Below are 18,672 nucleotides of genomic sequence, written 5' to 3' on the forward strand. Positions count from 1 at the left end.
CCTCGGAAGCCCCGTCAAGGCTTCTGCTCTATCCTATGGGATCACTGTGAGCTGGATTTGACTCATGGGCTGTGGGGTTTTGGTTTGGAGCCAGTGATGATACTGGTTTTGGGAAGTACATATTGTAAAAGTCTCAAATGGTTGCAATCTGCTGATGAGGATTATTTTAAAGAACCATGGAATGTGTGAAAATTGGAGAATGGCCCGAGGCCAACAAAGAGAAGTAATTTTTTGGTTCATTTCTGTCACTGAGAGGGCAAGAGCATTGTTCGTGTTCAAAGAGGAGAAGCTGGAACGCTCCTTAGAAGTGAGGAAGGGGCAGCTGCCTTCCTCTCACACACTGTTGAGCCCAAGGAGGCCCAGTCCCTGGAGACGGACATTGTAACTGGTAGAGGGTTGGCAAAAGAGAAGGCAGTGGCTCTCGATACTATGATTGATGACTTGATGTAGCAGCTGCAACAATGAAGGCAAGCCTCGTGAGCACAGCTGTGAGGGGGGTGCAGGCCTGGAAGTGCTTGGCTTCCTGGGATACAGGGTTCTTACAAGTAGGACCCAACAGGATGGCAATTATCAACAAGACGTGAGGATGTGACCAGCAGGATACAGGGTTCACTGGGGACCATCTCCCCTGATGATAAGCCACAAGGGTTATCCACTGTGGTTTACCTCTAAATGTCTCATGACACTATTGCCCACCTGGTCCTCCCCTCAGAACCAAAGGAACATACACGTGGACAGAGTGCCTTGGCCAGACCCCTGTCCTTTGAGTTCTTACACCCCTCCATTCCTCTTGTCCTGTCAGCGTGCTATCTCATTCTTGGGCTCACATCTACTGTTACTTGACCAAGTCTTATTTTGCTTCTGGTTCCAATTCTGATTGTTGTTGTTAGGTGCTGTCAAGTCATAGTGGCTGTACATGCGCCGTTCCTGCACCATCTTCACAGTGTCGCTATGTGTGATCCCGTAGTTGGAGCCGCTGTGTCATTCTGTCTTACGGAGGGTTTTTGTGAGATTGCACAGGAGAGTGTCCATCGTCCCCCCCAATGGAGCAACTGGTGGATTAAAATGCCAGAAAGACTCTGCTGTTGGGTTGGCAGTGCAGCTTCCTATGCACTACGACGCCCGTGTCTTCCTGTTGTTGTTGCTACGTGCCGTCACGCTATTACTCATAGAGACCCTATGAACAATGACTTGGGATGTTGTCCTGTCCTGAACCATTTCCAATACATCTGACCTAATTTCCACCGTCACTATGTCAGTCTAAGTCAAAGGTCTTTCTCTCTTGCACCCTCTACCTTTCCAAGCATGATGTCCTTTTCCAAGGACAGACAATGTGCCCAAAGTACAAGAGGTAGAGTCTCACCATTTAAAGAGCATCCTGATTTCACGCCCTCCAGGACAGACCTGTTTGTTTTCTTGGCAGTTCATGGGATGTTCAATACTCTTCTCTAGAACTACAACTCAAAAGTAGCGATTCTTCTTATGTCACTGTGTAGCTTTCAGATGCAAAGCATGCAATTGAAAAGACTATGGCTAATATCAGATACATCTCAGTCTTTAGGCTGAGATTGTTGCTTTTTAGTATTTTGGGGAAATCCTGGACAATAGATTTTTCCCAACATAACTTGTTTTTTGATTTCCTGGATGCTGGTGCCAAAGGTGTTGATTGTGGGTCCAAATAAGATGAAATTGCTGACAACTTCAAGCCTTTATTTATCATGATGGCTTGGTGGTGAGGATTTTTGTTTTCTTGATGTTGAGATAAAGGCTGCAGTCCGTGCTCTTCTGCAGCAAGCTCCTCAAGTCTGTTTCTGTTTGAGAGAGCAAGGTTGGATCATCTGCAGAGTCTGCTGAGTCTTCCTCCAATCCAGGCGCCACATTCGTTTTCATAAAATCCAGCTTCTCTAATTATCTGTCCAGCACATAGATTGAAAAGGTATGGAGAAAGATACATCCTTGACACACACTCCTTTCTTGATTTTGAACCATGCAGTGTTCCCTTGCTCTATTTGCACAACAGCTTCTTGGTATAGGTCTAGGTTTCACATGAGCACAATCAAATGTTTTGGGACTCCTTCTAAATTTTGGTCATAATTTGCTGTGATCCACATAATCAATGCATCTGTATAGTTAATGAAACATAAGTAGATATCCTTCTGGTACTCTCTGCTTTCAGCAAAGATCCCTCTGACATCAGCAGTTGTAGAGATTAAGCTGACAAAGGCAGAAGCTGCCTCCTAGATTAAAAGAATGTAATCAAGGCAAAAGGATACTCTGAATTAAGGATACATATGTTTATGAGTATGCACATGCAAAACCTTAATTCTTCTTCTGACATTGACTTGTGATTTGGATGAAGTCTGGTAAATAGAAAGAATCCACAAATAAGATACAAAACAGTGAGTAACATTTTATCTTGTGACTCTAGTCAACATGCTTTTCTGCTAGTAAAACTTCTGAAATAAGAGCTATGACAACTATAAGGCTGAGAGGACATTCAGCCATGAGTTCTTCTCCCCTTATCTCTTGACTACCTAAGGTCTTGAGTAGTTTATTTCATCCCTTGGCACTTCCCCACTGGTTAGAGAAGCGCAACAAATAATGATATCTCTGGTGTCATTGCCTCTTCTAAATCCAGCTTGTATTTCTGGCAATTCTCTGTTGATATTCTGGTCTAGTTGAGTTTGGATGATTTTCAGCAACATGTTTCTTGCATGTGATATTGTTGTTGTTGTTATGTGCCATTGAGTCGCCTGTGACTGCATAGGCACAACAGGCTGAGCCAACCTCATTGTCTCTGACACACCCATACACATTACCCCAGTCACTGAGTCAAACCATCTCATCAAGAATCTTCCTCTCCTGAACTGTTTCTCCACTCTTCCAATCATATTGTCCCTCTCAAAGGACTGGCCCTCCTTGCAACATGCCCAAAGTATGTCAGATGGAGCTTCAGAATCATTGTTTCCAAGGACTAGCCTGGTTTCACCCTCTCCAGCTTGAACCTGTTTGTTCTCCTAGCAGTCCATGGTATATTCAGTACTGTTCTCCAGCACCACAGTTCAAAGGCATCAATTTTCCTTCTATCATCCCTTGCCATTGTCCAGCTTTCTGATGCATAGCATGAAATTGCGAGGACCATGGCCCGAATCAGGTGCACCTTAGTTTAGTCTCCAGACTGATAATTTCCACATTCTATTGGATCACTTTACTTGGCCATGGGAATGCATTTGGATCTCTTCCTCTCAGCTGGCACATAGCTGTTCTCCAGATTTCTTGGCACAACCTAGTGAACATATCCATCTGTTCGTTAAGTGATATCAATTGGTACTGCATCAATTCCTGGAGCTTTATGTTTTTGCCAGTTTCTTCAGAGCAGCTTGAACTTCTATATTACCATTAGTTCCTGACCAGTTGTTGTTGTTATTGTTATGTGCCGTCAAGTCATTTGCGACTCATAGCAACCCTATGGACAACAGCCCTAAACCCTGCTATATCCTGTGCCAAACTCATTGCCTCTGACACAGCCATCCCGATTACCCCAGTCACTGAATCAATCTACCTCATAGAGGGTCTTCCCCTCCTGCGCTGTCCCTCCACTCTGCCCAGCATGATGTCCCTCTCTAAAGACCTGTCTCTCCTTACAACATGTCCAAAGTATGTCAGGCAAAGCCCCAGAATCCTTGCCTCCAAGGAGCAGCCTGGTTTAACCCTCTCTAGGATGAATCTATTTGTTTTCTTGGCAGTCCATGGTACATTCAATACTCTTCTCCAGCACCACAGCTCAAAGGCATCAATTCTCCTTCTATTCTCCCTAGTCATTGTCCAACTCTCTGATGCATAACAAGTGATTGCAAAGACCATGGCCTGTATCAGGTGCACCTTAGTCTCCAGATAGACACCGTTGCTCTTGAGTACTTTAGAGAGGTTCCTAACTGCAGACTTTCCCATCGAAATACGTTTTTTGATTTCCTGGCTACTGGTGCCAAGAGTGTTGACTGTGGAGCCAAGCAAACTGAAGCTGTGAACAATCTCAATCTCTTCACCATCCATCCTGCTGCTACCGATTGGTCCAGTAGTGAGAATTTTTGTCTTCTTGACATTGAGCCTCAGTCCATATTGAAGGCTGCAGTCCTTGACCCTCTGCAGTAAGTGCAAAGCAGCTTGAACTTCTTCCTTCATCACCATAGGCTCTTGCTCATATGTTATTTCATTAAATTCTTCTGTATCTGCCAATTCCTTTCTATATAATGACTCAGTATATTCCTTCCATCTTCTTTTAATATCTCCTGGATCATTTAACATTCTGCCTAAAGCATCCTCGATTGTAGCAACTCGAAGTTTGAATTTGTTCTTCAGTTCCTTGAGCTTAAGAAATGTTGAACGAGCTCGGCCCTTTTGATTTCCGACTAGCTCCTCGCACATTTCATTGTAATATTTTGCTTGGTCATTCCGTGCTGCCTTTTGGAATCTTCTGTTCAGCTCTTTAGTGTCTTGGATTCTTCCTTGTGCTTTGGCTTCTCTACGTTCCAGTGCAATCTTCAGAGTTTCTTCTGACATCCATTTGGTCTTTTCTTCCTCTCCTGTCTTTGTAATGACCGTCTGCACTCTTCCTAGATGATACATTTAACATCCTCCCACAACTCATCTGGTCTTCACTCATTAGTGTTCAAGGCCTCAAACCTGTTCCTGAGATGATTCTGAAATTCAGGTGGTATGAAATGAAAGTCATATTTTAATATGACCATATGCTACTTCTTGAAATAATTCTATGTCAACAAATTATTTATTTATTTTTTGAATACAGTGACTCTTTGTATTCCTTCAATCTTCTTTTGACGCTCCCTGGATCATTAAAGATTTTGTCCATAGCATCTTTTAGTTCTATGAATTTGTTCTTCAGTTCCTTCAGCTTGAGAAATACCAAGAGAGGTTTCCCCTCTTTTGATTTTCTGAATCCACCTCTTTGCTCATTCCATTTGAAGGCCACTATCATTAATATCACATGTGGGTAAAGTACTGCTGAAGATCGTTCAACGATGTCTAGAACACAGTCCATGGGCAGGGAACGTCCAGAAGTTCAAACTGGATTCAGAAGAAGTTGTAGCACCAGGGATATCACTGCTGATGTCAGATGGAAAATGTCTAATTGTGTTTTATTGACTATGCAAAGACATTTGACTGTGTAGATAACAAATTATGGTTAACATCGAGAAGAATGGGAATCCCAGAACACTTAAGTGTGCTCATGTGTCCTATATCTAAACCAAGAAGCTGTTGGAACAAGAGAACACTGTGTGGTTTAAAATTAAGAAAGATGTGCATAAGGGTATCCTTTCTCCATACCCATTCAATATGTATATTGAGAGAATTATTAGAGAAAATGGACTTTCTAAAGAAGACTGTGGCATGAGGTTGGATATCAATAACCTTTGGTATCCAGATGACACAACCTTGTTTGCTGAAATTGAGGAGGACTTGAAGAGCTTACTGCAGAAGATCTAAAACTGCATCTTTCATTATGGATTGCATCCCAACATCAACAAAACAACAATTTTCACTACTGGATTGACAGGCAACATCATGATAGATGGAGAAAAGACTGAAACTGCCAAGGACTTCCTCTTACCTGGATTCACAATCAATCCACTTGTATAGCAGTCAGGAGACGTATTGCACTAGGAAAGTCTGAAGTTAGGGACCTCTCCAAATTACTGAGGAGTAATGATGACAGTTTGAGGACTTAGGCACGCCTGACTCAGATCATGGTCTTTCAATCACTTGCCATGCATCTGAGGACTAGACTATGAATAAAATAAGGATGACAGAAGGAAAAAAATGATACTTTTGAGTTGTAGGGTTGGAGAAGTACTGAGTATTCCATGGACTGCCAAAAGAACAAATAAATATGTCTGGGAGAAGGTGCAGCCAGAGTGTTCCTTGTAGGCAAAGATGATGACATTTCATTTCACAAACCCTTGGCCATGTTACTAGGTGAGACTATTCCTTGGAGAAGGACATCATACTTGGGAAGGTGAAGGTCAGTGAAGATCCACAAACAGGTGTATTGACATAGTGATTGCAGCAAAGTGCTCAAGTGTGCCAGAGATTGTGAGGTTGGCACAGAGTTCAGAGTTGTGACACGACAGGGTTCAGATTGTTGTTCATAGGGTCACTATGAGTCACTGAACAGCACCTAACCACAACAACAAACTAATTGCCTGCTCCACCTGGTCTGGTTTTGATTGCTGACATTGAGGTTTCCCAACCATTCTTTCCATAGATTCCTGTGTCGTTCATTAGGTTAGAGTTCACCGTGTTGTTGTTATGTGACCCTAGCCACAATAGGTCTGAACCCTGCTCTATCCTGAGCCAATCTTACTGACTCTGACATACCTACCCCCATTGCTCCAGTCACTGTATCAATCCATCTCATCTGGGGTCTTCCTCGCCTGCACTGCTCTCAACTCTTCCAAACATGATATCCCTCTTCAAAGACTGGCCCCTCCAGGCTACATGACCAAAGTATGTGAGACTGAGTCTCAAAACTCTTGCCTTGGGTTGATTTATCCTTCCTCAGCCGCAGGTGCTCGCAACTTGGAAATGGCGGGATTTGGTGCCATGGAGAAGTTTTTGGTTGAATATAAGAGTACAGTGGAGAAGAAATTGGCAGAGTACAAATGTAATACCAACACAGCAATTGAACTAAAATTAGATGACACAACCTTGCTTGAAGATAAAGAATAGAATATGCCATATGAGGCTAAAATACAGTGAAGGAAAGCTTCTTAAAGGAAAACATCAAGGAGCCAAGAGAGTTCGTTTTCCTGAAGATCTTGAGAATGCCATTAGAACTTTCTTTCCTGAGTATACCCACCAACTCTTTGGGGATGATGAAACTGCTTTTGGTTGCAAGGGTCTGAAGATCCTTTTATATTATATTGCTGGAAACCTGTCCACAATGTTCCGTGTTGAATATGCTTCTAAGGTTGATGAAAACTTTGATTGTGTGGAAGCAGATGATGTGGAAGGCAAAATCAGACAAATCATTCCACCTGGATTTTGCATCAACACAAATGATTTTCTTGCTTTGCTGGAAAAGGAAGTTGATTTCAAACCATTTGGAACCTTGCTTCATACCTATTCTGTTCTCAGTCCAACCGGTCGAGAAAACTTTCCCTTTCAGATTTATAAGGCTGACATGACATGTAGAGGCTTTCGAGAATATCATGAAAGGCTTCAGACCTTTTTGATGTGGTTTATTGAAACTGATAGCTTTATTGACGTGGATGATGAAAGATGGCACTACTTTCTAGTATTTGAGAAGTATAGTAAGGATGGAGCTACGTTCTTTGCGGCCGTAGGCTACATGACAGTCTATAATTACTATGTGTACCCAGACAAAACCCGGCCACGTTTAAGATGCTTATACTGACTCCCATTTCAAGGTCAAGGCAATGGTGCTCAACTTCTTGAAACAGTGCCTAGATACTACATGAATTCTCCTTCAGTTCTTGATATTACAGCTGAAGATCCATCTAAAAGTTACGTTAAATTAAGAGACTTTGTGCTGATGAAGCTTTGTCAAGATTTGCCTTGTTTTTCTCGGGAAAAGTTAACGCAGGGATTTAATGAAGATATGGCAGTAGAGGCACAAAAGAAGTTCAAAATCAATAAGCAGCATGCAAGATGGGTTTATGAAATTCTTCGACTATTGGTAACTGACGTGGGAGATGCCGAACAATACAGAAGCTATAGACTGGATATTAAAGGAAGGTTCATTAGCCCATATAAGAAAAAGCAGAGAGATCTTGCCAAGATGAGAAAGTGCCTGAGGCTAGAAGAACTAACAAATCAGATGAACCAAATAGAAATAAGTATGCAACATGAACAGCTAGAAGAAAGCTTTCAGGAACTTGTGGAAGATTACCGACGTGTTATTGAACGACTTGCTCAAGAGTAAAGATCACTTTTGTACAGGAAGTTTGCAAATTTCTCTACATTATGCTGTGAAAAATCACATGATGACTTTAATATCCTGTAACATTTTACTTACATTAAAAGTTATGTATCTTTAGTTGGGTATTTTCTTTTGGAGAGATTGTATATTTTAAAATACTGTTTAGATTCTGAGCATATATTGCATTTTAAAAGGAGATAGAGCTTCTGAAATGTCACTGCAGTTGCTTATCTTAAACAGTATAATAAATGCTTAGTTGTGATAAAAACCCCACCAAACAAACAAAAAACCCTCTTGCCTTCAAGGAGTAGCTTGGTTTCATCCTCTCCAGGACAGACCTGTTGGTTCTCTTGGCAGTCCATATGTTCAGAACTCTTCTCCAGCACAACTCAAAGGCATCAATTTTTATTCTGTTATCTTTAGTCACTGTCTAGCTCTCTGATGCATAGTAAGTAATCACAAAGACCATGGCCTTTATCAAGCACACCTTAGTCTCTAGACAGACATTCTTGCTTTTCAGCAGTCTGGAGAGGTCCCTGACAGACTTCCCTAATGCAATTCATCTTTTAATTTCCTGGCTGTTGGTGCCAAGTATGTTGACTGTGTCACTTTGCTCGCTTCAATTGTTAACAATCTCAAGTTCTTCTCCATTTATTACGATGCTGCCAAATGGCCCAGTGGTGAGAATCTTCGTTTCCTTGATGCTGAGCTTCAATCTATATTGCAAACTACAGTCCTTCATATTCTGCAGCAGATGCTTCAGGTCCTCCTCAGTTTTAGCAAGTAAGGTTGTGTCATCTGCATAATGCTGGTTGTTGATGAGTCTTCTCAGGTTCACATAAAGAGAAAGAAAAGTTGGCTTTAGACCTCTCCTGGCCACCAGAGGGAGACACACACAAGCCAATAAAAAGTTCTCAGGCCAAGAGGTGAGTAGAGAGGCTAAGTCCTTCTTACTTAAGTAAGAAGTCCACAAGTAGTCCCCAAGCTTCCAATGCTTTTCCTTTTCTTGGACAGTATAGGTTTTCCCTTTTGTTTCAGGTGTATTTACTGGTGGCTTAGAGCCACAGGCTAAAACCCAGGAGAGAGAATGGTATCTTGCCTCCCGACATATGATTCACATTTACAAAAACGTCTGCAAACCCCACGGCTCTTCTCTGGAGACATCCACGTGGTCGGGAAGCTGGTGCTGGTGCACCACTGCGACCGCGCACCCACCCAGCAAGCCTTGCGACCGGAAGTCAAATCTGACGCCCTCACAGTGGCCTCACTTCAGGTGGCCTCTGAATAGTTAATGGGCTAGAAAGGAATTGGCAGATACAGAGGAATTTAAAGAAATAACATATTAGCCAGAGCCTATGGTGATGAAAGAAGAAGTTCAGGCTGCTTTGAAGGAAGTAGCAAAAAATAAGGCCCCAGGAATAGATGGTATACCAATTGAAGTATTTCAGATAACAGATGTTGGTTGCCCTGGATGTGCTCACCAAGTTGTGCCAAGAAATCTGGAGAACAACCACTTGGCCAACTGACTGGAAGAGATCTATATTTGTTCCCATTCCAAAGAAAGGTGACCCAACTGAGTGTGGAAACTACAGAACAGTGTCATTGATTTCACATGCAAGCAAGATTCTACTGAAGATCATCCAAAAACGATTAGAACAGCACATCAGCAGAGAACTGCCGGAAGTCCAGGCTGGGTTTAGAAGGGGTCGTGGTACTAGGGATATTGTTGCTGATGTTAGATGGATCTTGGCTGAAAGCAGAGAATACCAGAAGAATGTCTATCTGTGTTTCATTGATTATGCAAAGGCATTTGACTGTGTGGATCATAACAAACTGTGGCTGACTCTGAGAAGAATGGGAATCCCAGAACATTTAATTGTGCTAATGCGAAACCTATACTTGGACCAAGAGGCAGTAGTCAGAACAGAGCAGGGTAACACTGCATGGTTCAAAATTGGGAAGGGTGTGCGCCAGGGATGCATCCTGTCTCCATACCTTTTCAACATGTATGCAGAGCAGATTATCCGAGAGGCTGGGCTCTATGAGGAGAATTGTGGCATCAGGATTGGTGGAAGATCTATTAACAATCTGCGTTATGCAGATGACACAACCCTGCTTGCTGAAACTGAGGAGGACCTCATGCGCTTGCTGCGGGGGGTCAAGAGCCGCAGCCTTCAATATGGACTGAGGCTCAATATCAAGAAGACAAAGATTCTCACCACTGGACCAATTGGCAGCGTCAGGATGGATGACGAAGAGATTGAGATTGTTCACAGCTTCAGTTTGCTCGGCTCCACAGTCAACACTCTTCGCACCAGCAGTCAGGAAATCAAAAAGCATATCACGATGGGAAAGTCTGCTGTTAGGGACCTCTCTAAAGTACTCAGGAGCAACAGTGTCTCTCTGGAGACTAAGGTGTGCCTGATACAGGCCATGGTCTTTGCAATCGCTTGTTATGCATCAGAGAGTTGGACAATGACTAGGGAGGACAGAAGGAGAGTGGATGCTTTTGAGCTGTGGTGCTGGAGAAGAGTACTGATTCTGGGGCTTCGTCTGACATACTTTGGACATGTTGCCAGGAGGGACGGGTCCTTGGAGAGGGACATCATTCTTGGGAGGGTGGAGGGACGGCGCAGGAGGGGAAGACCCTCTATGAGATGGATTGATTCGGTGACTGGGGTAATTGGGATGGGTGTGTTAGAGGCAGTGAGGTTGGCGCAGGATAGAGCAGGAGCAGGATTTAGGGCTGTTGTGCATAGGGTCGCTATGAGTTGCAAAGGACTCGATGGCACATAACAACAACAACAGAGTTCATTAATCACAGGGCAATTAACTTATATTTCCCCTTAGTCTTGACTTAGGTTGGGTTAGTACAGCGGGACTAGGGACTCGAGTTTCCTCCTGAGTCACTCAGACATAGTAGTGCCCAGGGAAGTGCAGGGAAGGAACTCAGGTTTCCGGTGTAGCTTCTGCGAAGAAACCTGGTTTCCTCTTCCCAGATCTTACACAAAGTCATTGCGTGAACTTGGACTTTTTTTTAACCCCTTAGACCTTGGTTTCTGCTTTAGACATTGTTAGTTGCCTCCCTGACACCCATTGCCCTTTTTCACTTGTCCAGATTGGACTCAGCCCTCTAATCCCTGGCCTTTGTCAAATGATTATTACTGTTCTTGGGTGCTGTAACCTAAGTTCCAACTCACAGTGACCACATGTGATGGAGTAGAACTACCTCACACAGTGTTCTAGGCTATAGTTTTTATGGGAGTTGGGTTCAAATGCAAGAGGGGAAGCCCCTCAGTATAAGTGTTCCTAGAGAGAAAAACTGACATGGGGTCAGTCCATCCGTTAAATATAAATTTATTGTTCAATGGGAAATTCACAGACAGAGAAGGGGGCCTTCTGGAAGAGAATGTGTTCCCCACTCAGAAAAGGGAGAGGTTATGCAGGATGAGATCAGGCTGTGCTTGTAAATCACAGATAAGGAACAATGGGAACAAGAAGGGAGCAGAGCCACAAGACACCAGCAAGTTGGTCTGAACAGTTTACATCAAGATTGCAAGGAGGATAAAAAAAATGCTCTTGGGAGAGTTAGTGGGAAACAGAAGTAATATTTCAGTTAAGGTGAAAGACAGCAATTCTTGAGTGCATTTGTAATTCCCCATGCAGTGGGAGCAGATTACCAGATCTTTCCCTGTCGGTGACTGGTCTCTTCAAAGTGAGTCTTAAAAAGACAAGAACTTAACTCTTGTGGCACCAGGATTCCTTTTGAGGAGTTTAGGAGAAGGCAGATGTCCCACTTCTGGCCAGTGTTATATGAAAGATGCCTACCTAGGTCTTATTTTAAAAAAAATTTATTTATTGATTTAATGTTTGCCTACAAAATTGATATACATTGTGTTTGTTTCATACTAAGGGGTTTTTTTTGAAAGTTTTCCAAACTCCTAAGGGACACTGGAAAACTTAGTAACTTCTTTGCATTTTATTAACTCTATTTGTTGGTTGTAAAAAGGGCATGTTTTGCCAATCTGTAACCATGGCACTCCTCTTGTCAGTCAGCCTAGAGATGAGCATTTGTCTTGACAGCCTCTGAGTAGGGCCACCACCTTGTGAAATTGGCACCAGAGCAGCTATCTGTGATACTGGAGTTGAGGTGGCAAGAGGCATCTTCCCAGCTGGTGAAGGTTTCGTCTCACTAAGTGCAATACCAAGAAAACCACAGAAAAATAAGGGTAGAGCTTTCCTGATATATGAGATACATTTCCTTTGTTTTTGTTTCAGTCTGTGTGAGTCAGAGTTCTGTTACTTGTATCCAGAGACAACATATATATGGTTTTCTTGTGTGCAGAACTGAATCATAGTACAGGGAGGAGACAGAAGACCTGGGCTTGCAGTAAAAATACCAAAGTTTCTGGCCTGTTAAGCCTTTTGGTATTTGTTGTTATTATGTGCCATCGAGTCACCTGTGACTCATAGCGACCCTGTGTACAACAGCTCTGAACCCTGTTCTATCCTGAGCCAATTTCACTGTATGACATACCCCCATTACCCCAGTCATTAAGTCAATCCATCTCATCCAGGGACTTCCTCTCTTGTACTGTCCCTCCAGCCTTCCAAGAATGATGTCCTTCTCCAAGGACGGTCCCTCTTGGAAACATGACCAAAGTATGTGAGATGGAGCTTTAAAATCCTTTCCTCCAAGGAACAGCTTAGCTTCACACTCTCTGGGAAATACCTGTTAGTTCTCTTAGCAGTCCATGGTATGTTTAATACTCTTCACCAACACCACAACTCAAAGGCATCAATTCTTCTTCTGTCATCCTTAGACATTTTCCAGCTCTCTGATGTTTGGCAAGTAATTGTGACCGTGGCCTGTATCAGGCGCACCTTCATCTCTAGACTGACACTGTTGCTCTTTAGTACTCCAGTGAGGTCCTTGATAGCAGATTTTCCCATTACAATTTGCCTTTTGATTTCCTGGCTGCTGATGCCAAGAGTGTTGCTCATGGAACCAAGCAAGCTGAATTTGTTAACAACCTCAGTCTCTTCTCCATCTATCATGATGCTGCCAATTGGCCCAGCGGTGAGAATCTTTGTCTTTTTGATATTGAGCTTCAATCCATAGTGAAGACTATAGTCCTTGACCTTCTGCAGCAAACACCTCAGGTCCTCCTTAGTTTCAGCAAGCCTGGTTGTGTAAGCTACATAACGCAGGTTGTTGTTGTTAGGTGCCCTCAAATCGACTATCACTCATAGTGACTCTATGAACAACAGATATAAACCTTACTCTGTCCTTCACCGTTCTTACAGTTTCTAAGATTAAAAAAAACAAACCCCAAAACCATAACAAAGCCCTTCTCGCTGCTGCCAAGTTGATCCCAAATCCTGGAAACCTACCATCAAGATCTAAAGGCTGTAAATCTCCCTAGGAAGAGACTGCTTATCTCTCTCCCAAAGGGCAATGGCGGATCTGAAGCCCCAATATTTTGGTTAGCCATTCAGTACATGATGTACTGTGACATCAGAGTCCTTATATGGACTAAGTAGTCAAAGTTCAAACTCATTGCCATCAAGTTGGAATGAATGAACTTATTGCTGACCTTCAGTGGGTGTTTAGAGGCTGTAAATCACACAGGAGGTGATTTCCCATCTTTCTCTCAGGTTACTGATAAAAATATCTAAGTCCTGAAAAAAATAGTAAATCCTTAAAAGGAATAGAATAGAATGGATGTTTATTAAATGTCTTATAAACATAACTATATGGACTAAATGAAGAAGAATATGGATCAAGGTTGAAGGTAGGAAGACTCACTAACAACTTACATTATGCAGATGACACACCTTGCTTGCAAAAAGCAAAGACTTTAAGTACTTACTGCAGAAGATCAAAGACCACAGCCTTCAATACAGGTGACAAGAAAACAAAAATCCACATGACTGAACCAATAGACAACACATCATCATGACAAAGGATAAAAGGTTTAAATTATCAAGGATTTAGTTTTACTTGGATCCACAATCAGTACTCATGGCGGCAGCAATCAAGGAATCAAAAGATACATTGCACTGAAGAAGTCTATCGCCAAGCAAGGACATCAATTTAAAGACTAGTGTGTACCTGATCCAAGGCATGGTATTTTCAATTTCTTTATATGTATTTGAAAGTTGAACAATAAACAAGGATTACAGAAGAAAAGTTTATGACTTTGAATTATGTTGTCATAAAGAGTATTTAATATACCATTCACTGAGAAAAGAAAAAAAAACACCACATGTCTTGAAGGAAGTACAACCGTAGTGCTCCTTAGGGGAAAAGAAGGTGAATCTTTGTCACTTACTTTGGACATATTTTCAGAAGAAACCATGTTCTTAGAAACATCATGCTAGAAAAGGCAGAGGGTAGAGAAAGACAGGAAGACCCACAATAAAATGGATTTACATAGTGACGACCACAATGGGCTTAAGCATGACAGACTGTGAGGATAATGAAGGACAGATTTTGATCTACTGTTAATAATATCGCTGTTAGCGGCACCTAACAACCACAGCAAACCATGTGCTTCAGCCTACTGTATTCAGTGAACACCGCTGACCATTCCATTGGCACTTAAATTCCAAGGTAATTATTTCATGGAAAACTGTAGGTGACGTAGGAGCCCTTATCCCATTTTGAATCTTGGCAAAAACTCAGATTACATTTGAATCAGCATTAAATCATGTTAAACATTAAACAAATCTGGCTATGTATAGACTAGTGTGGGACAAACTCAGGGGGTGATGCTTCACCCTCAGGAAGAGTGCCGTTGAATGCAGATTACAATTTGCAGGCAAGCCCACGGAGGGGGCAGTGTGCTGTCAGATTTACACAAACAACTAGGGAACGTGCCTGCTTGGACATGCCCTTAATCATATACCAAAAATAGCCACATATTATATAATTTAAGTTAGAAGCGGGAGTTTACCATCAGGGCCACATGGTCATGAACCATATACCCTGACCACTGGGTAGCCAGTGGTCAAAGCTCCAGTCTTTTTAACCTGTAGTTTGCATATACCCCAACCATGGTCCTTTTTTGATTATGTAGTCGCAGGTGTGACAGGGATCAGTCATGTCTCGTGATAATTTTCTTTGTTTTCTGTAATGAACTCCACCATCATGACGTGGTGGATTCCATTGGTCTCATTTTGACCATATCCCCTCATTCAGATATTATATCCATGTTATCTTTTTTCATGTTTAAGGCTTAATGACAGGGCCTTGATAGAACATGTTGGACAATGAATAAGGAAGACCAAAGAAGAATCGATGCCTTTGAATTATGGTGCTGAGGAATGAGATTGGATATATATCATGGACAATCAAAGAACAAACACTGTTGGTGGGAGTGTAAAATGGTGCAACCACTATGGAAGGCTGTATGTTGCTTTCTCAAAAAGTTGCAAATAGAATTGCCATTTGACCCAGCAATTCCACTACTGGGAATTTACCCTAAAGAAAACATAACTACCACCCAAGCAGATTTATTCACACCCAGGTTTATTGCGTCTTTGTTCACAATAGCAAAGAGGAAACAACCCAAGTGTCCATCAACAAATAAATGGATAGAGAAGCTCTGGTATATCCACACAATGGAATAATATGCAGAATTGAAAAACAAGGAACTCATGAAATATTATGCAAAATAGATGACCCTGGAGGACATTATGCTGAGTGAAATATCACAGTCACAAAAGGACAAATATTGCATAGGGCCACTGTTGTAAAATGGGACTGATATCAGGGTTGAGGGAAAGCAGAGAAGGAGGGGAGGACAGATTGAGACAGATGAGGGAGAAAACTGTTTAAAAGAGATATATGATTGGGTATTATTTTCATGACAGGAGTCCAGAATGAGGGCTGCACAGTGGAGTGGACCTGGGGGAGGGATTGCATAACAATGAAAGAGTTTTTCTTTTACTTTTCAAGAAGAGTGAATTGGGAGGAAGGAGGTGGGCAGGGAGAAAAGTGCAACAATGAATAACTGGAAACCCTAAGACCCTGTAAACTTTCATTAAAATGAATAAGAATTAAAAAACAAACAAACAAACAAAAACCAAACAAAGCTTTCTCAGAAGAAATACATCCAGGGTGCTCCTTAAAGACGAGGATGGTGAAACTTGTCTCACATATTTTAGGCTTGTTGTCAAGAGGGGCCAGTTCTTGGTAAAGATGGAGGAACAGTGAAAGAAAGGGAAACCATCTCCAACATGGATTAATACAGTGACCGCAACAATGGGCATGAGCAGAGGAGAGTGTGATCTGAGGTTCATTAGGGTCCCTGTGAGTCATAGGGCACTCTGGTGGCCTAGTGATAAGGAGTTGTGCTGCCAATTCAAAGGCTGGTGGTTTGAGTCCACCAGCTCCTCCAAGGAATAAAGATGGACAATCTCCTCCCATATGAATGACTGTCTCTGAAAACCCGTCCAATGGTCAGCTATGAGTTGCTGACAACAGTAAATGACAACAGAAATATTGTTAGGGACAGCAAGGGCACCATGCTGCAGTGTTTTTGTAGCACTGTGAAGCATGCTGTGCTATGTACAGGCCATGCCATTCTCTTATCAGTTTTCCTTTCTGCCTGGAAAACCACAATATGAGTGGTGGTTACAGAAGAAGGAGTTAAGCCAGGAAGAAAAACCCCATGAATAATTAAGGTCCTACCCTGATACTCTTCTTGGATGATACCCTTGATATCCTCCCACAACTCATCTGGTCTTCCCTCATTTGTGTTCAAGGCCTCAAACCTGTTCTTGAGATGGTTCTGAAATTCAGGTGGGATAGACTCAAAGTTATATTTTGGTTCTTGTGGATTCGGTTTAACTTTCCTCAGCTTCAGCTTGAACTTGCATATGAGTAGTTGGTGGTCTGTTCCACAATCAGCTCCGGGCCTAGTTTTTTTTCACAGCTGATATTGAGCTTCTCCAGCGGTTCCTTCCACAGATGTAATCAATCTGATTCCTATGCATACCATCAGGTGAGATAAATGTGTATAACCTGCGTTTATGTCTCTTAAAAAATGTGTTTGTGATGAATAAGTCATTGGTTGTGCAAAATTAATTCTATCTCCAGCTCCATTTCTGTCACTGAGTCCATTTTTTCCGACTACTGAGTCTTCTTCTCTGTTCCCAACTTTTGCATTCCAGTCACCTTTATTATCAATGCCTCTTGATTGCATGTTCGATCGATCTCCAACTGTAAAAGTTGGTAGAAATTTTCTATTTCCTCTTCTTTGGCTCTGGTTGTTGGTGTATATATCTGAATGCTAATGTTATTCACTGGACTTCCTTGCATGTGTATGGATATTATCCTGTCACTCACAATATTGTACGTTTTTGGCTTTTCTAACTATGAAAGCAACCCCATTTTTCTTCACCTTTTTATCTCCAGAGTAGTATATCATATGATTATCTGATTCAAAATGCTGGTCCATCTCATCTCACCAATGCCTAGTATGTCAATATTTATGCATTCCATTTCCTCCTTAACAATATCTAATTTTCCCACATTCATGGTTCTCACATTCCATGTTCCAATAACTAGTGTCTGCTCACAACTATTCCTCTTCCTTTGTATTTCCATACTCAGTTGCCCTTTCTGTCATTCTACGTGTGTTCTGTTGTACATAGGGTTTTCAGAGGCCTGCTATTTTGGAAGTGGATGGCCAATCCTTCTTCTTAGTGTATGTCAATCTCAATGTTCAGATCTAGAGAGTATCCAACAGATAAGCATTTTACAGAAAAAGTGAAACTATATCCCTTATTGTGGAATTAACCATTAGTTTCAGTGTTGTCCCTTCCCTTGGCTCAAGTGCCCTGACCCACTTATTTCTTTGTTCCACCATCCATCAAGATACCCCTCCACTTCTACCTATTCCCTTCAGTGCAAACGTTCATTACAAAGACAGAAGAGGAAGAAAAGACCAAAATGGATGTCAGAAGAAACTCTGAATAGTGCACTGGAGCGCAGAGAAGCCAAAGCACAAAGAAGAATTCAAGATACTAAAGAGCTGAACAGAAGATTTCAAAAGGCAGTGTGGGATAACAAAATAAAATATTACAATGAAATGTGCAAGGAGTTGGAGTCAGAAAACCAAAAGGGTAGAACTCACTCAGCATTTCTTAAGCTCAGGGAACTGAAGAACAAATTCAAACCTAGAGTTGCTATAATCAAGGATGGCAGAGTATTAAATGATCCAGGAGGTATCAAAAAAAGATGGAAAGAATATACTGAGTTAGCAGACACAGAAGAATTTAATGAAACAACATATGAGCAAGAACCTATGGTGATGAAGGAAGAAGTTCAAGCTGCTCTGAAAGAAATAGCAAAAAATAAGGCCCCAGGAATAGATGGTATACTAATTGACATATTTCAGCTAAAAGATGTTGCCCTGAACGTGCTCACCAAGTTGTGTCAAGAAATCTGGAGAACAACCACTTGACCAACTGACTGGAAGAGATCTCTATTTGTTCCCATTCCAAAGAAAGATGACCCAACAGAGTGTGGAAACTATAGAACAATATCATTGATTTCACATGCAAGCAGGATTCTACCAAAGATTATCCAAAAATGACTGGAACAGCGTATCAGTAGAGAACTGACAGAAGTCCAGGCTGGGTTGAGAAGGGACCGTGGTACTAGGGATATTGTAGCTAATGTTAGATGGATATTGGCTGAA

At 41.9% G+C, this 18,672-nt stretch overlaps 1 pseudogene; it reads left to right on the forward strand.

The window, feature by feature from the left end:
• Positions 1-6,603: 6,603 nt before the first annotated feature.
• Positions 6,604-7,963, forward strand: LOC102859862 (annotated as a pseudogene).
• The last annotated feature ends 10,709 nt before the right edge of the window (positions 7,964-18,672 follow it).

This window comes from Elephantulus edwardii, unplaced genomic scaffold, assembly GCF_000299155.1.
Source record: "Elephantulus edwardii isolate Elephantulus edwardi_28Jun2011 unplaced genomic scaffold, EleEdw1.0 scaffold00132, whole genome shotgun sequence".
Classification (NCBI taxonomy): domain Eukaryota; kingdom Metazoa; phylum Chordata; class Mammalia; order Macroscelidea; family Macroscelididae; genus Elephantulus; species Elephantulus edwardii.